The sequence below is a fragment of the Bos mutus genome, chromosome 4, assembly GCF_027580195.1.
Source record: "Bos mutus isolate GX-2022 chromosome 4, NWIPB_WYAK_1.1, whole genome shotgun sequence".
Taxonomy (NCBI): domain Eukaryota; kingdom Metazoa; phylum Chordata; class Mammalia; order Artiodactyla; family Bovidae; genus Bos; species Bos mutus.
In genome coordinates this window covers 49,519,954-49,536,917 of record NC_091620.1, presented here as the reverse complement: position 1 = coordinate 49,536,917, position 16,964 = coordinate 49,519,954, and the positions used below count along the sequence as shown (strand labels likewise).

The 16,964-nt window shown below is 42.3% G+C and overlaps 1 long non-coding RNA gene across 7 annotated transcripts in view; it reads right to left on the bottom strand.

Moving 5' to 3' along the window:
- Window positions 1–11,969, bottom strand: part of LOC138987611 (uncharacterized) — a 49,300-nt gene extending 37,331 nt beyond the window's left edge. For 6 of the 7 annotated variants that reach the window (XR_011463983.1, XR_011463985.1, XR_011463986.1 and 3 more), the window contains exons 1-3: window positions 11,277–11,378; window positions 10,633–10,748; window positions 1,664–1,742 (exon numbers count right to left, since the gene is read on the bottom strand). This is a non-coding gene — a long non-coding RNA (uncharacterized lncRNA). Of the gene's footprint in view, window positions 1–1,663; window positions 1,743–10,632; window positions 10,749–11,276; window positions 11,379–11,800 lie in introns of those variants that run through there. The other variant, XR_011463988.1, reaches the window with a different exon arrangement.
- Between the last annotated feature and the right edge of the window lie 4,995 nt (window positions 11,970–16,964).

The window sequence follows — 16,964 nt, the reverse complement described above, 5'->3', positions numbered from 1 at the left end:
TTTTAAGAAAGTTGTTATAGGGGAGTTCCCTGGTCACCTAGTGGTTAAAATTCTGGGCTTTCACTGCTGTAGCCCGGGGAACTGGTAGGGGAACTGAGATCGCACAGCAACAAGGCAGGGCCAAGAAAACAAAACAGAAAGCTGTTACAAATTCATACTCAACTAAGGTATAAATGACTGATAACTCCTAATATTTCCCAGGAAGCATTTGCCTTTTAATGGGAGATCGATTCACAAAGAGTCAGACACGACTGAGCGACTGATCTGATCTGATAGTTAGCTGAAAAGAATTAATGCAGTAGGTAAGTTGCAATCAGGTAACAGATGAGGTTGGCTGGAACCCCTGATATCACATGGCCCATGCCTCACAAGCTTGTCCCAGCTCTTCTTCCAAATGAAAAGAATAAGGGCGCTGGCTGACACCAACAAACCATGAGGCCAAAAATACAGTTGGCTGCCTGGTTCACTCACTTAGGAGGCACATATGTGGAGGCTTTTGAATTATTTAGGATTTAAAACTCACCTACTTCCGAAAAGAATTTGAAAACACTGATGAAAGTTAAAAACAGATTACAAACAGTTTACGATATCCAAAAGACAGATAGAAAGATATTAGTAGAGTGGAGCAACAAATTCATTTACATTTTCCTCCCAGGACACAGCATTATTTTTTTACTCAACAAAAATTTGCTGATTGTATCTTCCATAGCACCTTCCCCAGCAGGTGTTCCAAATGAACAGATTTAATCAAAGCACATCACCTTCAAGGCTTAGCTATTTCTTCCTAAGGAAACATGTCTAAATCGATATATAAATTAAGAGTATTTGTTAAATTTCAAGCAAACAGCATATTCTGTTCACTGTTTTATTTTCCCACTAAACCATCGAGAGCATCTCAGGCCTGAAGCACAATTATGCACATCATGTGTTATCACTTTATAATGGATTTAGAACCCAACAGACTCTCTTTTCCCTCACCTCACCACCAGATGATATCCACATAGGTCGAATCTGGTGTCAAGCAAATTAAAAGTGTTATTTTATTATCCAAAGTAATTGTTTAAGTATTAAAAGGCCATTATGCTGAACTGGCTATGTTGGTGATTATGCCATTAAGAATGTGGGGCTAACTATCGGTTGAGCTGAATGCCCATGTTCGTGAAAGCTTTCTTTAGGCTCTCCTATATGTGGCAAATCATTCTTAACTGGGTACTCCAAATGGTCTTTGTACCTCAGATGTATTTTTCTAAGCCATTAACACACTGAAGCCCATCCCCAAACTCCCCAAGCAACCATTAATTAACAGTGTAAGACGAAAGAGCCAGGCCTCCCATTGTGATGTAGCTGGAACTAAACCTTTCAGCAGTGATGGTGTTCAGAACCAGTCACTGGATGAGGTCTCTTATTCACAGCAAATATTTCTATCATGAGAAGAAGGAGACTGGGGAGGAAGGCTATTAAAACAGTGCTTTTATTCAGAGCACTTTTTAAACATCTGGGGGGGGAGTACAAATATGTTTTTGAAAGATTCAAGGAATCTCAACCTTGTGAGGAATTTTGAAATGAACTCCTTAGCCTGACCCTCAAACAGCTCCCATATCTGAGGACCCAGTAGGTGCTAAGCCCTACATTAGGTGTTTCAAGTATTATCACTGATGCTTACCAATTCCTGCAAGGTTTCTGTTTTATAGATGAGGAAAAGAAGCTCAGAGAAGAGACTCTTTCCAAAGTGTCATGGCAATCTAGAAGATAAAACAAAGATCCATACAGGTCAGTCTCCAAAACATAGGCTTCTATTGCACACTGACCCCCTAAAACAGCAATCTAGCTCCAAGCTTATATCCTATGCCAGAGGGTAGCTTGTTCAAGCAAATATCTAAGAACCATATGGTTAATCATAAAACCAACAAAACCCTGTAAAGTATCCAGAAATAAACTTTACAGGAAACAGGCAAAATCTGTTTGAGATACACACACACACACATACACACAGAGGGACATGCAAACAAAGGCTTGAACAATTGGGAAATCATGTCTCATTCATTCTCTTCTAAGACTCAGAATTGTGAAGAAGCCAATTCTCCCCCCACCCCCAATTAATTTATAAATTAAATGTGATTTTAATGAAAATCCCAACAGGATCTTTCTTGAAACTTTGAAAAATAATTGTAAAGTTCATCTGGAAGAATAAACATTCAAGAATAGCCAGGGAAATTCTAGAAATGAATATTGAGACATTAAAAAGTATGGTCCTGGCACAAAGATGCAGAGTGATCAAATGAAATGACCATGATAGAGCCCAGAAAGTATATGGGCATTTAGTACATAATAAAAGTGGCATTTTCTATCAGTGGTAATAAAATCAATTATTCAAGAAATAATCTCAAAAAACTAGCTAGCCATTTGGAAAAAAAAAAAAACAGAGCTGGATCCTAGCCTCTTTATACTGAGTTGAATTCCAGAGGGATCAACAATTTAAATGTAAAAATTAATACTATAAAGCCATAGAGGGAAAAAGAAGATTCTTATTATCTGGGGAAAATGGCAGTCTTTCTTATCATGAGTCAGAGGCCAGAAATGAAAAGGAGAAAACCTGATAAATTTTATTTTGTAAAAAAAAAATGTAAAATCTCTATAATTTACAAAAAGGCAAATAACAAAACTATTTGCAACAAATACAGTTTTTAGAGTTAATATCACTTATCTAAAAAGTATATAAAATACTCTTTTCTGGAACTTCCCTGTGGTCCAGTGGTTAAGACACTGTGCTTTCAATGCAGGTTTGATCCCTGGTTGGGGAATTAAAATCCCACATACTGAGCTGTGCAGCAATAAAAAATGTCTTTAATTTAAAAATAAATACTAATTTCCTTATATTTTCCACATTGCTTGATATTTTTACAATTAGCATACACCATTTTTCTTTTTTTTTTTTTACTTTTAATTTTATTTTATTTAACTTTACAATATTGTATTGGTTTTGCCATATATCAAAATGAAGCTGCCACAGGTATACATGTGTTCCCCATCCTGAACCCACCTCCCTCCTCCCTCCCCATACCATCCCTCTGGGTCGTCCCAGTGCACCAGCAAGCATCCAGTATCGTGCATTGAAGAAAATAATAAAGCTATTTTTATTTTTAAAAGAAGTATTTGCTTAACCATGCCTATTTCCTCCAGCATATAGCTTCCAATATTTAAAGGAACCAAAAACTTGAGTAACCAGTGAACTTTAGATCATACCATTGCAACCCTAACCACAGAGGGTCTCAAAGCTGAATGCCCTGAAGAATCACTCGGGATAGTTTTATTACTGATATCAGGGTTAGAGGACTTTGCTTTTAAAGTTTAACAAGCATTTTGATGTGTCACATCTGCTAACCTCACTATGAAAACTACAGCAGCATATACAATCACAGAACATTTTATCCTGCAAAAAAGTACACTGAGACTATCTCCACATTACCAGGAGATGCAGAAATATCTAGTGCTTCTTCAAGCAGCTACATTGCCCACTGAAGAACTGCTTTCTGTCTTGTAGCTTTGGTGGCCTCTTAAGACCTGACATTAGAATCTTGGTGCCAGAAGAAATTTACTATCTAGGTTTATCCTCAAGATGGCTTACATTTTAGGCCAGGAAAAAATTCTCTGCAGCTCTGTGATGTGAAGTAATGGGAGGTCTGTCTTCCCCAGTTAAATGACTCCTACAGGAATTCAATCTTCTGCACGCAATCTGAATTTCATTTGCTGGAGATGTCACATATGTTTTCTTAAAAACAAACAAACAAACAAACACTTCTGCTTCTTTATCGGAACTTTCCTGCTTCATCCTGATGATCTGATTTTTTCATAAACTTGGAAATGAACTTTCTAAGTCTCTATTGGCTCCTGTTTTCCTCTCCGGTTTTCACTTCAATATCAGGATCTTCACAGGCTTTAAGTATTGAGACACTAGTACAGTTCACCAGGTATGTGTGATATATTCAAAGCTATCTTGTTTGACTGAGGCTTCCCAGGTTGTGCTAGTGGTAAAGAACTCGCCTGCTAATGTAAGAGGCAGAAGAGATGCAAGCTGGGTCCCTGGGTTGAGAAAATCCCCTGGTGGAGAAAAGGGCACCCCGGTTCTATATTCTTGCCTGGAAAATCCCATGGACAGAGGAGCCTGGCGGGTTACAGTTCATGGGGTTGCAAAGAGTCAGACACAACCGAAAGTCATGCACCTTGTTAGATTAGAAACTTAACACTTTAAGTCAATTGATGGCATGTCTAGACTTAAATGAAATCTACTTTGTGAGATCTTCCTATAATTGGGTTTTTCAAAAGGACTTGAAGGCCTTAGAAATTGATCGTTTTTTCCTAATTGTCTTTTCTCTTCTTTCAACTTTTAGGGACAGTAGTTAGGTCCTATAACCCACATGTTTAAATTAAGCTTGCAGTCATTTCTCTCCTCATACACAGGTATTATGGTACTAGATAAAAACAATTGTTAACTCTTTATTGTTTATCCAACAGTTCATTCCTCTGTTCTTCAATCATTATTTGATTGATTCTTACTGAGTACCAAGATAAAATTTGATTACTTTGCTAGATCACAAGCATATAAGAATTTTGGAAACTAATTCTGAGTTATATAATTTTTTTCGTCCCCATGCTTCCCCCAAAAGGAGCCAAACTCCATAATCACAACATAGCTTCAGGAAAATCAACTCTACAACTCCTATGAAGGAAGTCTCAATAATCTTGGTAAATGGCCATGAAAAATTTTGGAGTAATGTCTACCAATGGGGCACTAACAACTAGCATTATTTTCCTCTGGTGCTCATGGCCCCTAGATGGGTGCTTTCTGATCTCCTAGTCTTCACTGGTGTAGAAATACTCAGGCGTCCTGCCACCCGCTGATACATATGACACCGCTCTACCAGCTGCTCTACATCATACTGGTTGAGGGACACACTCACAATGACCATTCTTCCAAAATAAAATTTACTCTCCTTCAATCTGGGAGTGGATCACTTGAAGACTTTTTAAGTTAATTAATTAGCTTGTTTGCCTGTGTTTGGGTCCTAGTTGCAGCTCGCAGGATCTTCACTGTGTCATGCAGGAACTCTAGCTGCATCACATGGACTCTCTAGTTGTGATGTGCCAACATGGTAATTCCATGGAATGTGGGATCTTAGTTCCCCTACCAGGGATTGAAGCCACGTCCCCTACACAATAAGGCAGATTCTTAACCACTGGACCGCCAGAGAAGTCCCTGAGAGTGGACTGATAAAAGACTGCTGTCTGAACAAGAACTGCTTGTCTCCAAAGTTCTGATACGCCAAAGCCTTTGACTGTGTGGATCACAACAAAAACTGTGGAAAATTCTTAAAGAGATGGGAATACCAGACCACCTCACCTGCCTCTTGAGAAATCTGTATGCAGGTCAAGAAGCAACAGTTAGAACTGGACATGGAACAACAGACTGGTTCTAAATTGGGAGAGAAGTATGTCAAGCCTGTATATTGTCACCCTGCTTATTTAACTTCTATGTAGAGTACATCATGAGAAACACTGGGCTGGAGGAAGCACAAGCTGGAATCAAGATTGCTGGGAGAAATATCAATAACCTCAGATATGCAGATGACACCACTCTTATGGCAGAAAGCGAAGAGGAACTAAAAGGCCTCTTGATGAAAGTGAAAGAGGAGAGTGAAAAAGTTGGCTTAAAGTTCAACATTCAGAAAACTAAGATCATGGCATCTGGTCCCATCACTTCATGGGAAATAGATGGGGAAACAGTGGAAACAGTGGCTGACTTTATTTTTGGGGGGGGGCTCCAAAATCACTACAGATGGTGACTGCAGCCATGAAATTAAAAGATGCTTTCTCCTTGGAAGGAAAGTTATGACCAACCTAGACAACATATTAAAAAGCAGAGACATTACCTTACCAACAAAGGTCCATCTAGTCAAAGCTATGGTTTTTCCAGTAGTCATGTATGGATGTGAGAGTTGGACTATAAAGAAAACTCTAGCGCCAAAGAATTGATGCTTTTGAACTGTGGTGTTGAAAACGACTCTTGAGAGTCCCTTGGACAGCAAGGAGATCCAACCAGTCCATCCTAAAGGAGATCAGTCCTGAATATTAATTGGAAGGACTAATGTTGAAGCTGAAACTCCAATACTTTGGCCACCTGATTTGAAGAGCTGACTCATTTGAAAAGACCCTGATGCTGGGAAAAATTGAAGGCAGGAGAAGAAGGGGATGACAGAGGATGAGATGGTTGGATGGCATCACCGATCTCCATCAATGGACATGAGTTTCAGTAAACTCCAGGAGTTGGTGATGGACAGGGAGACCTGGTATGCTGCAGTCCATGGGGTCACAAAGAGTTGGACATGACTGAGTGACTGAACTGAACTGAACTGAAAGTCCGGATAATGATTTGGGATTGGCACCTGCTCACCCAGGCAGTAATAAAATCTCTCTTCATCTCTCAACAACCTTGTGCTGCTGCTTGATTTCTGAGAAAATTAAAAATTTTCTCTCAGTGTCCAGACTTTGCTCCAGGCCCCCTCCCAAAATAATATCAAGCTGGGATCTGTCAGGGGTCTTCTTTGGAAGTCATTACCATGGATTTCACATACAAGATGATCTCATAGAAAGCTATTTTGGAAATCCCCAGTATCAACGTGTGGGGTAGATGGCTTCATTCTGTGAGGTTTCAGCAAATCCCCTCGGATCTCCCATTTGCATTAGTGTAATTCAAGACTCTGAGCTGTGACCAATAGGAATGGCAAAGCATCCTTCTTCAATAATTCAATAATTTCACCAACTTCCCATATCTTAGATGACTCATTAGTCATAAGAGTTGTTATCATGACATGTGTTTTGTTTGGTCCCAAGCAGTCTGCTTGTGTTTATTTTGCTTCTAGATAGCCTCCAATACAACTTGGAAAACCCTGAGCCTAAAAATTGGGGGAATTACATAAAGTTCATCAGGAAGTCAGCACAGACTTTAAGCAAGTCTCTCATGCTTTGGGACAAGATGGGCTGGGTAATAATTCTCAAGTTGTCAGCTTGAAGGAAGGTCTCTAATCAATAGGCCACAGGGTTCTCTCTGTCCTTAGACATGGTCTCAATCAAAACGCTTCCCTCTGCCCCAGACAAGGCCGTGGATGGCATGCTTATCAAACCCAGTGAAATTCATTCAGCATATGTATCCCAAGAAACAGGACACTTGACATCCAACTCTGCAATATTTCTCAGGAAAACCACTCAAGTCGTGTCTATTCAACTTTCAGTGAAGATAGGGTTTAGTTGCTTATGAAGAGCAAATTATCAAAAGATTTACACTTTTGCAAATCTTTTTTTTGTTGCCTGGCATTGTTTTGGTTTTTTTTCTTCATTCTCATTAGCATCGCTTTGTTGGAATGGGGGTAAAACATGTATGCAGACTTTGGAATTATGGTAAGTGTCCATGGTAGTTAGTTCCAGCAAATTATAGCCAGCATTTACTACCATCTTAAAGGAATACCCCAAGATATCACACAGTGCTCCTTGACACACAAAACAGAAAATAAAAGTCCTTGCAGGCAAGTTCAAGTCCTATAGCTCAAAGGCCATTGAATTTCAGAGGTGATAAAAATATTAGAAATTATCTAGGCTGTATGTTCCATCTTACAAATGAGGCACTTAAAAGCTCCAGGATTCTCAGAACTTTCAAATACCCCACAACAATCAGAGAGACAGCCTGAAAGAGAAGCCCACTCCTTCCTTATATGTCACTCCCTTAATGTTCCAGCATGGGAACTCAATGCCTCCTTTTAAGTAGGTGGTGCCTCCCCTTCAAGTCCCCATCCTTCCAACACATTCCCCGTGAGCCCGTCACACCAGCATTCCTCCAAAATTCCATCCCTTTATTGTGACTTCCTCTGTCTGGAAGTCCTTCTTTGTCAGGCTGGAAACCATTCCCAAACCATCTTCCAGCTCAAATATCAGACTTCAGGGAAACTGTTTACTCCATCACAGTTAGTTGCTTATGTTCACTTTGCCCATATTATGGAATTTTCAGACTGGTTTCCATCCCCCTGTCTCTCCCACTGTGAGCTTAGGAACAATGACTGTCAGCCATCTTGAAAATCCAGCTTCAGGCAGAGCCAGGTATATGGTGAAAAATAACTGGACATATTAAAACAATCAAATCAACAATGACAATTAAAAGAAAAAACGTTAGGTCAAGCCCCATTCCATAATTCCATTCAAGCCACAGAGATGAAAAAGACAAAGGTTTTCCTCTCAAAGGGCTTACAATCCAATGGAGAATTCATTTATAACTTAACAAATATCTGCTGAATGATGAATTAATGTGATCTAATTCCAATTCTCCCGTGTTGACAAGCTATTACCAAAATTCAACCGATCTCAGGGTGTTTTGTGGAGCCATCGTTTTTTATCTTGATTAACGAGACTTCCTACTTTGTAGTCTAACTTCCTTCATTTCATTGCATTTATCACAGCCTCCAGTGCTGGACTCTTACCATAAAGCTGTGCAGAGAACATAGTGGAAAAATTCACCCACACACAAGTGTCCCCATGAAAAAGCTATACATTGGCCTGGAGTGGGGAAATAGGCACACACATATTGCTAGTTGGAGTATAAAGCAGGACAATCAATCTGGTTATCAACTTGGTGATATGCATCAACATTTTAAATGTACACCTCTTAGTCCCAGCATTTCCACTGTTGAAAATTTACCCTGTGAACAGATTTGCACAAATCTGCAAATATATATTCACTGTAGTAGGATGGTTGAAATAGCATAAATTTTAAAATTAAATCCATATCCTGAATCCATATCCATGTAATCATTACAAAGGATGCAACAGATCTAAATGCCCTGAGGAGAGATGTTCAATATATTATTAGTTTAAAATACAGGGCATTGGAGAGTAAGGTTTGGTGTTATCCCACTTGTGTAAACAAAGAATTGATACACGTATTTTTATATGTATAAAAATTACTAAAATATACAAAAATAGTAACATTGTAATGGTTGATGGTAGAAAAGAAAGGAATAGGAGAGTTACTTATTTCATACACTTCTGTAATGTTTGAATTATTTTCCTATTGAATATATTCTATGATGTCTAAAAGTGTCTTCCACCTTCTTATCATCTCCTTGTTTCATCAATTTCAGTTTAACCAACTTGGTTTTCTCAAGACTAAGGTTATAGATTCTGTACTAACTCTCTCAAACTCATACGCATTTCCCAAACTTATTCTCTCCAAACCACTTTTTCTGTTGTAAATATGACCTTCCCAAGGTTTTTAGCTTATGATTAACCAGATGAAGCCATCAGTACATAGACCTCCAATCTAGGTTTTGAATTACAAAAGGTACTTTGGCGGGGAAAAAATGCTAACTCAATTGCATCAGTTAAAACATCAGCGTTAGCAACACCATGGTGTCATGATGCAGGAGGTCAAAGATCCATGGGCTCAGGGAGTCACAGCAGGGCTTAACTGGGGCAGTTCTGGTTCTGCCATTAGAACCATGAGCACTCCAATCTCAATGAAAGTGCATAAGACACCACAATTATCTCCGGATCATCAACTCGGTAGACCCAAACAGCTCCAGTCTATCGTGTCAACGTGTATTCTGGGAGTCTTTAATGCACGGATCATTGGCAAGCTGCGCCATAAAAGCCCTGTAAGAGCTGTGGCCGTGTGTGCAGTCAATGCACACTCAGGGACTCCCCCAGGTCCGCATCATTGGCAGCACATCGTGTCAATGCATACTTCAGGAGCCCTGTGCATGCTAAGGAACCATGTACACCAAAAATACTTCTGAAATAGTTGTTACAGGACATACACAGCATTCACTCCTCTAAACGGCATGTCAGCAAGTTTAGTGTGCAACAAATAACTCCTAAAAGGCACTAAACACTCCTAGAGGCCCAACTTCACACACAGATGGTTAGTCCAGGGGACTGTGGCATGACTGTGGTGGGAGCATGGGTCTCTCCTTACAGTGAACAAAGGGATAGAAACAACCAGTTTATGCAATCGAAGCCACTGCTTCTACTCAGTGCTGTCAAGGTTTTCAGTATAACACTGACTACTTCCTAATTATCTGCCTGGGTATTTGATGCTTAAGAACTAAGAACATTCTCTCTCTCCCTTGTCTTGTTCCAAAGCACCTGCAGTGTAAGGGGAGAGGGTTAGAGGAAAGCACCTCGGGTCTTAAGCCTCTAGACTAGTACCTGCCCAATAGAAATATAACGTGATCCACATGTGTCATTTTAAATGTTCTTTGTGGTCACATTTTTAAAAGGTAAAAAGAAACAGCCTTAATAGATTTTAACAATATATCTTATTTCACCCAATATATCCAAAACATTATCATTTCAATGTCCCATCAATATTTTAAATGATTGAGACAGTTTATTTTATTTTATTTATTTTTTGGCTTCACAATCTAGTCTGTATTTCACACTTACAGCACATCTTCATTTGGACCAGCCACACTTCAAGTGCTCAACAGCCCCACGTGTCCAGCGGCTGCCCCAGGGACCGCACAGCTACACAGGCCTAGGAAAAAGCACCCATCCCAAGAGCTTAAATGTTCACTGCGCCCCGTCGACTACCTGTCTCAAAGCAGGGGTCTGTCTAGCCTGCGCCTCCTCTCCTGGCAGCGCTGAACCTGCCGAGCCGCCTTTTCTCAGCCGCTTCTACTGGTGAATCTGTCTGAGGCTTTGAAATCCTAAAAAGGACCACAAATAAGCTTTCAGAAACGGGACAGAGCGACTTTAGGCCAAAGTGATACTGTCAAGGTCCGGTCCTCTTTCTTAGAGGTGGAGATGAAGAGAGCGAGGGGCTGCTGGGTGCGCGGAAGGGGAGCGGGGACAGCGCCCAATGCGAGGATGGCAGCCTCCCTGCTATACTACACCGCCCCCAACACTTGCGGATCAGCAGGGCTTGTGGGTCACGGGGAGTCGGCCCCAGCGGCGTGGTTGGGGTCTGAGGCTGAGTCGGACACAAAAGGCAAAGATGCGAGGAGAGGGAGACAGAGACAAAGATGCGGGGTAGGGAAGAGAGGAGAAGAGCCAGGGCGCTGGTAAGGGTGCGGGCGGCAGACAAAGCCGGCGGCTATCAGGGGACAGCGAGCGCCGCGCTCATCCGGGGACTCGCGGGACGTGGGAAGCGGGGGGCAGCCGGCGCCCGGCGCCCGGCAGGCCTATTTGAATATCAGGCTCTGCCACACTCCGGGCGCCGCTGACAACTTCATTACCTCCGCGGATAAAAATGACTGCGGGCGAATGCAAATGGCGCGCCCGTCTCGCTGCCTGCCTCCGCTCGGCCGCCGGCTGCGGGCGGGGCCCAGCGCCCCGCGCCCGACCCACCTCCCCCCCTGCCCCAGGCCCCGCGCGGCGCCGCCCCCTCCCCGCGCCGGAGCCACCTCCCCCTTCTGCCCCCGGCCTCGCGCAGCTCCGCCGGAACCCTGCCGGCCGGTGGGTCTAGGAACGGAACGCGGTGGCAGGGGCCGGGAATTGCTAATCTACTTTGATTTGCTCGTGAATGTTAAGAAAATGCCCTGCTTCTTAACTGTCGTTGAATTAACGTGTGAAAATGCCAGAAAAAAAGACTACCCTGTGCATGGGATTCCTAAGCTTGAACCCTGGTAAGAGGAGGCTGGACCTCATTGGTTTCCAACCACCACGCCCGAGGTGAGTAAGTTGGACGAAAGCATCCCCAGCGCCCATCTTTGCCCACTTAGCAAGCAGGAGAGAGGGTTTGCGACGCCCTATTCCCAACCTTTCGGGTCCTCCTGCCACCAAGGCGTTGCTCAGTCACCGTGCAGATCCCCCTCCCAAATTCCTGGCCCAGCTGAGCAGTCCACATGGGAATGGACGCAAGTCTTGCGCAGAAGGGAAAGCAGTGTTTCCAGAGCCTCTCTCTTTCCTTTGCATAGAGAAGGAGGGGAGGGCTCACTCCCTGGCAAGAAGTCACCTCCTGCCTTGGACAGCTGCGGTTATTGCGTGTGGACTCCTTGCGAACTTCCTGAGGTCGTTTTTATTAATAACACCAGTAATAGCAATAACAATAATAGTAAACATCTACTGGAGGCTTATTATGCACAAAACATTATGCCGACTGCTTTACCGAGATTATTTTATTTTTGCCACAACAACCCTATTGCTCTCCTGGAAACCAGGGCTTAGCCAAGCCTTGCAAGGAGCCCAGGGTAAGCCAGCTAGGAAGCGGTGGATCATGGGTGAGAAAGAAAGCCTCCCTCCCTCCAGAGCCTGTGCTCTCAACCATTCTGCAGTTTTCTCGGCCTCTCTTTCAGCTCACGTTGCTATACCATGCCCCCTTCCTTCTTCCCTATCTCCCCCAGCCCCCGAGGCCATTCCTCCCTTGTGGCTCAAGGGAAAACTTTAAACAGTATAAATCAATCAGATCAGTCCCTTCTTTTGTCCAGGGCTTGGCTCAGAAAAAAGCACATGACCCGTCCTGGCCTACGCGGAAGTTGGGGGAACGTCTGCGGGGTAGGGGCGGGTCTGAGAAATGCTTCCCTGCGGGATATCTGAGCGCTGTGTATAGTTTCAGGGTGTCTACCACCTGGTGGCGCTAGTGGCAAAGAACCAGCCTGCCAATGTAAGAGACAGAAGAGATGCGGGTTGGATCCCTAGGTTGGGAAGATTCCCTGGAGGAGGACATGGCAACCCACTCCAGTATTCTTGCCTGGAGAATCCCATGAACAGAGGAGCCTGGGTGGGGGTTGGGGGGGGCGGGGGGCGGGGGGAGACAGCCCATAGGGTCGCACAGAGTCGGACACGACTGAAGAGATTTAGCACGCACCCACCACCTGGTAACCAGCAACAGAGCTACGCTCAACAGAGACAGATTTGCAAGATTTAGCGCAATTAATGCCAGGGCTGAAGTTTAGGAAAGTGGCGTCCTAGTCCTTTCTCTATCAACAGTGAAATCATGCTGCTGCTGCTAAATCGCTTCAGTCTTGTCCGACTCTGTGCGACCCCACAGACGGCAGCCCACCAGGCTCCCCTGTCCCTGGGATTGTCCAGGCAAGAACACTGGAGTGGGTTGCCATTTCCTTCTCCAATGCATGAAAGTGAAAAGTGAGAGTGAAGTTGCTCAGTTGTGTCCGACTCTTCGAGACCCCGTGGACTGCAGCCTACCAGGCTCCTCTGCCCATGGGATTTTCCAGGCAAGAGTACTGGAGTGGGTTGCCATTGCCTTGTGCTTCATGTTTATTCAGGATTTTATTTAAGGTTAATTCCTTTTTGGAACAAGAGATAATATAAAGAAGTTAACAAATGAAAATTCGAGAAATTTGGCTGTGTCTATTCCCCACTCTGTTTCTGTTTCTTTATCTGTAAAATGACGCAAGAACTTCTGCTCCTGGGCTCTTCAAATGGAACCTCACAATCCCAACTTCTCCTCCTGGGCACGCACATCCAACCTCATTCAGTCTCAAGGCTCTCAACAGCTTTTCCCCAGCTCCCTTTTCTATCAGGACTTCTCTTTGCCTACAAAGGCAAGTCATCCCTTCCCTCCCAGGGCATCAGACCCTCCATCTAACTGTGCTGCAAGCACACATCCAGGTGTCTGAGCTTGACTGCCTTTAAAATGTTGTTTTCTAGCCTTCAAGTCGGAGAAGGCGATGGCACCCCACACCAGTACTCTTGCCTGGAAAATCCCATGGACCAAGGAGCCTGAAAGGCTGCAGTCCATGGGGTCACAAAGAGTCGGACACGACTGAGTGATTTCACTTTCACTTATCACTTTCGTGCATTGGAGAAGGAAATGGCAACCCACTCCAGTGTTCTTGCCTGGAGAATCCCAGGGACAGGGGAGCCTGATGAGCTGCCGTCTATGGGGTTGCACAGAGTCTGACACAACTGAAGCGACTTAGCAGCAGCAGCAGCAGCAGCCTTCAAGTAGTCTCTCTGGGGCACTTGCATCTGGTTTTAAGCATTTTGGAAAACAATGGCTACTTAACCAGTCACTTGCTTGGTTCCCTTGGCAATTGCTTTAAAATACAGAATCAAATTAGAGTGGAAATTTTCTTTGATTGTTTCATTAAAGTCATGCACACTTTCTATTAAAATATGTAAAATATAGTATAGTATACTATATATATGCTATAATATATACTGTAAACTTTAATAATTCATCCAGAATCAATAAGTGGTGACCAGCTCAAATACCCTCTAATGTTTCCCACCACCAAGTAAAGGAAGCCCAAACTCCTTAACAAGACATTCAAGACAATTCACAGTCCACACCTAACCAGCTCCAGCCTTATCTATCTACCATTCAGTTCAGTTCAGTTGCTCAGTCATGTCCAACTGTTTGTGACCCCATGAATCGCAACAGCTGAAGCCTGGCTTGGAGAATTTTGAGCATTACTTTACTAGTGTGTGAGATGAGTGCAATTGTGTGGTAGTTTGAGAGTTCTTTGGCATTGCCTTTCTTTGGGATTGGAATGAAAACTGACCTTTTCCAGTCCTGTGGCCACTGCTGAGATACCCCTAAGTCATTCTAGTGCATTTCTTCTCCCACGACATAGTACTTCAGTAGGTTGGGTGCCCACATTCTCTAGAATGCCCTTGAACCTCATCTCCAACTTTTCCAAGTCCAGATTAAATACCACTTTTTTGCAAGAAGCCTTTCCCTTTCCTCACATTTAACGACACAAAATACTCAGTTGTCTAGTATTTGTTTTCAGTAAATTTAACATGTTTTGTGTTTATTGATACCCAGTATTCTAGAAATAATTCCCATGTCCAAGTAGCAAAGGACATAAACATTATTATGCAAACAAGTGGGTTGTAAATATTATAGCAGACTGTATAATAAAGCTCATTCCCAGTTTAAGGATGAGCTGTTCTCATAAAGGGACTAAAGCTTCTTTCACCTTATTTGTGTTAGAAAAACTTTGATGCAGGTAATAAAAAACCTGTCTCTACTAGCTTAAACAGCAAACAAAATGTAGTATTTCCTGTAGGAAGGCTCAAGATAGCAGGTGCTGAGGTTAATTAATTCATGTTTAATATTGTCAAGGACCCAGATTGTTCTCATCTTTCCACCACTCCATCTTCAGCTTACTGACATTGTCCTTAGGTAGTTCTTCTCAGGGTTCCAAAATGGCTGCCATAGTTCCAGGCATCACTTGAAGATATGTAAAGTCCAGCCTCCAAAATGAGACTCAATTCAGTTCAGTTCAGTCGCTCAGTCGTGTCCGACTCTTTGCGACCCCATGAATCGCAGCACCCCAGGCCTCCCTGTCCATCACCAACTCCCGGAGTCCATCGAGTTGGTGATGCCATCCAGCCATCTCATCTTCTGTTGTCCCCTTCTCCTCCTGCCCCCAATCTCTCCCAGCATCAGAGTCTTTTCCAATGAGTCAGCTCTTCACATGAGGTGGCCAAAGTACTAGAGTTTCAGCTTTAGCATTATTCCTTCCAAAGAACACCCAGGGCTAATCTCCTTCAGAATGGACTGGTTGGATCTCCTTGCAGTAGTCTTCCTTTAAATTTCTTCTTATGAATGAGTCAGTTATACCAGCAGACCCCTCAGAAGATCTTTCTTCCTATTTATTTGGCCAGAACAGGACCACATGCCTCTCTGCACAATTTCACTAGCAAAGGAGATGAGATAATCATCACTGATAACAAATCAGGATTTACCTTTGAGTTATATTGGTGAGGAGGGAGTACGGGAAAGGCAAGAATTAAGACAGGCAATATCAAAACAAAAGCTGAATTTTAGTCAGTATCTCAGTCATCTATTCCTGCATACAAACTATCACAAAGCTTACTGGCTTTAAAAAAAAAGTCTATTTTCCTGAAGAATCTGGGCTGGGGAGAAAGGAGTGATTCCCAGGGAAGAAGGGAAGATTATTAGGTAGGTATTTAAAAGTATTTCTCTGCAATTTATTATGGTATATGATTTGAAAATCAAATATCCTCATATTTAAATTATTCTTGTGAATATGTATGTGTGTCTGTGCTCAATTGTGCCTGACTCTTTGCAACCCCATGAACTGTAGTGCACCAGGCTCCTCTGTCCACAAGATTTCCCAGGCAAGAGTACTGGAGTGAGTTGCCATTTCCTTCTCCAGGGATCTTCCCGACCCAGGGATTTAACTCACATCTCCTGCATCTTCCTGCAGATTCTTTACCACTGAGCCACCTGGGAAGCCCCCAAATTATTCTTATATTGGTCCTTTCCACAAAATATGGTATACATTTTGTATATTTGGAAAATATACACACAAAAATTGTGTATATTGATTTAGTCAATAGTAAGTTGGCTAAACTCAACCGGCAATTTTCTTAGAGGGTGGTAAAATCATTTTTACTCTTTTCCTTTGTTTTTTTCCTAAAAACTAGCTACATAATGGACTCCACATCTTAAGTTTTCCTTTCAATAATAATGCTTAAATGAAGGAAGTAATTTTTGCCCCAAAATCTTTAGCTTGCAGATATCTAAGAATTAAGATCAGGAGGATAGCAAGTAATTTTTTTGATTTAGCAAATAATTTGTTAATGCAATTACTAACCATGGGAATATTACCCTTTTGAAAATCAGTAAATCACAGAAGCTTTTGAAGACATAATAATTAAGTAATCATTCCCCTCTTTTACAGGGCTGGTAGGAAAATTGCAACATACAGTCTTTGTTTTGTAATGTCATGTTATCGTAAATGGACCTTCTAGTTCTCTTGTAACTTTATATACGTGAGGCAGAAAAAAAAAAAAGTTCTTAAGTGGTTACTATAGTTAGATTCATATCATTTACTAAAATAATATATGGTATTCCTTTTGTGACTATATCTTCCATCTTCTTATAAATGTATAACTGCCGCTATAACAATACCCAGTCAGATGATGAATGTTCATATATTAATGCTACCTCTCTCCCTTTTTTTTTGCCCAAGAAACTCATGGCA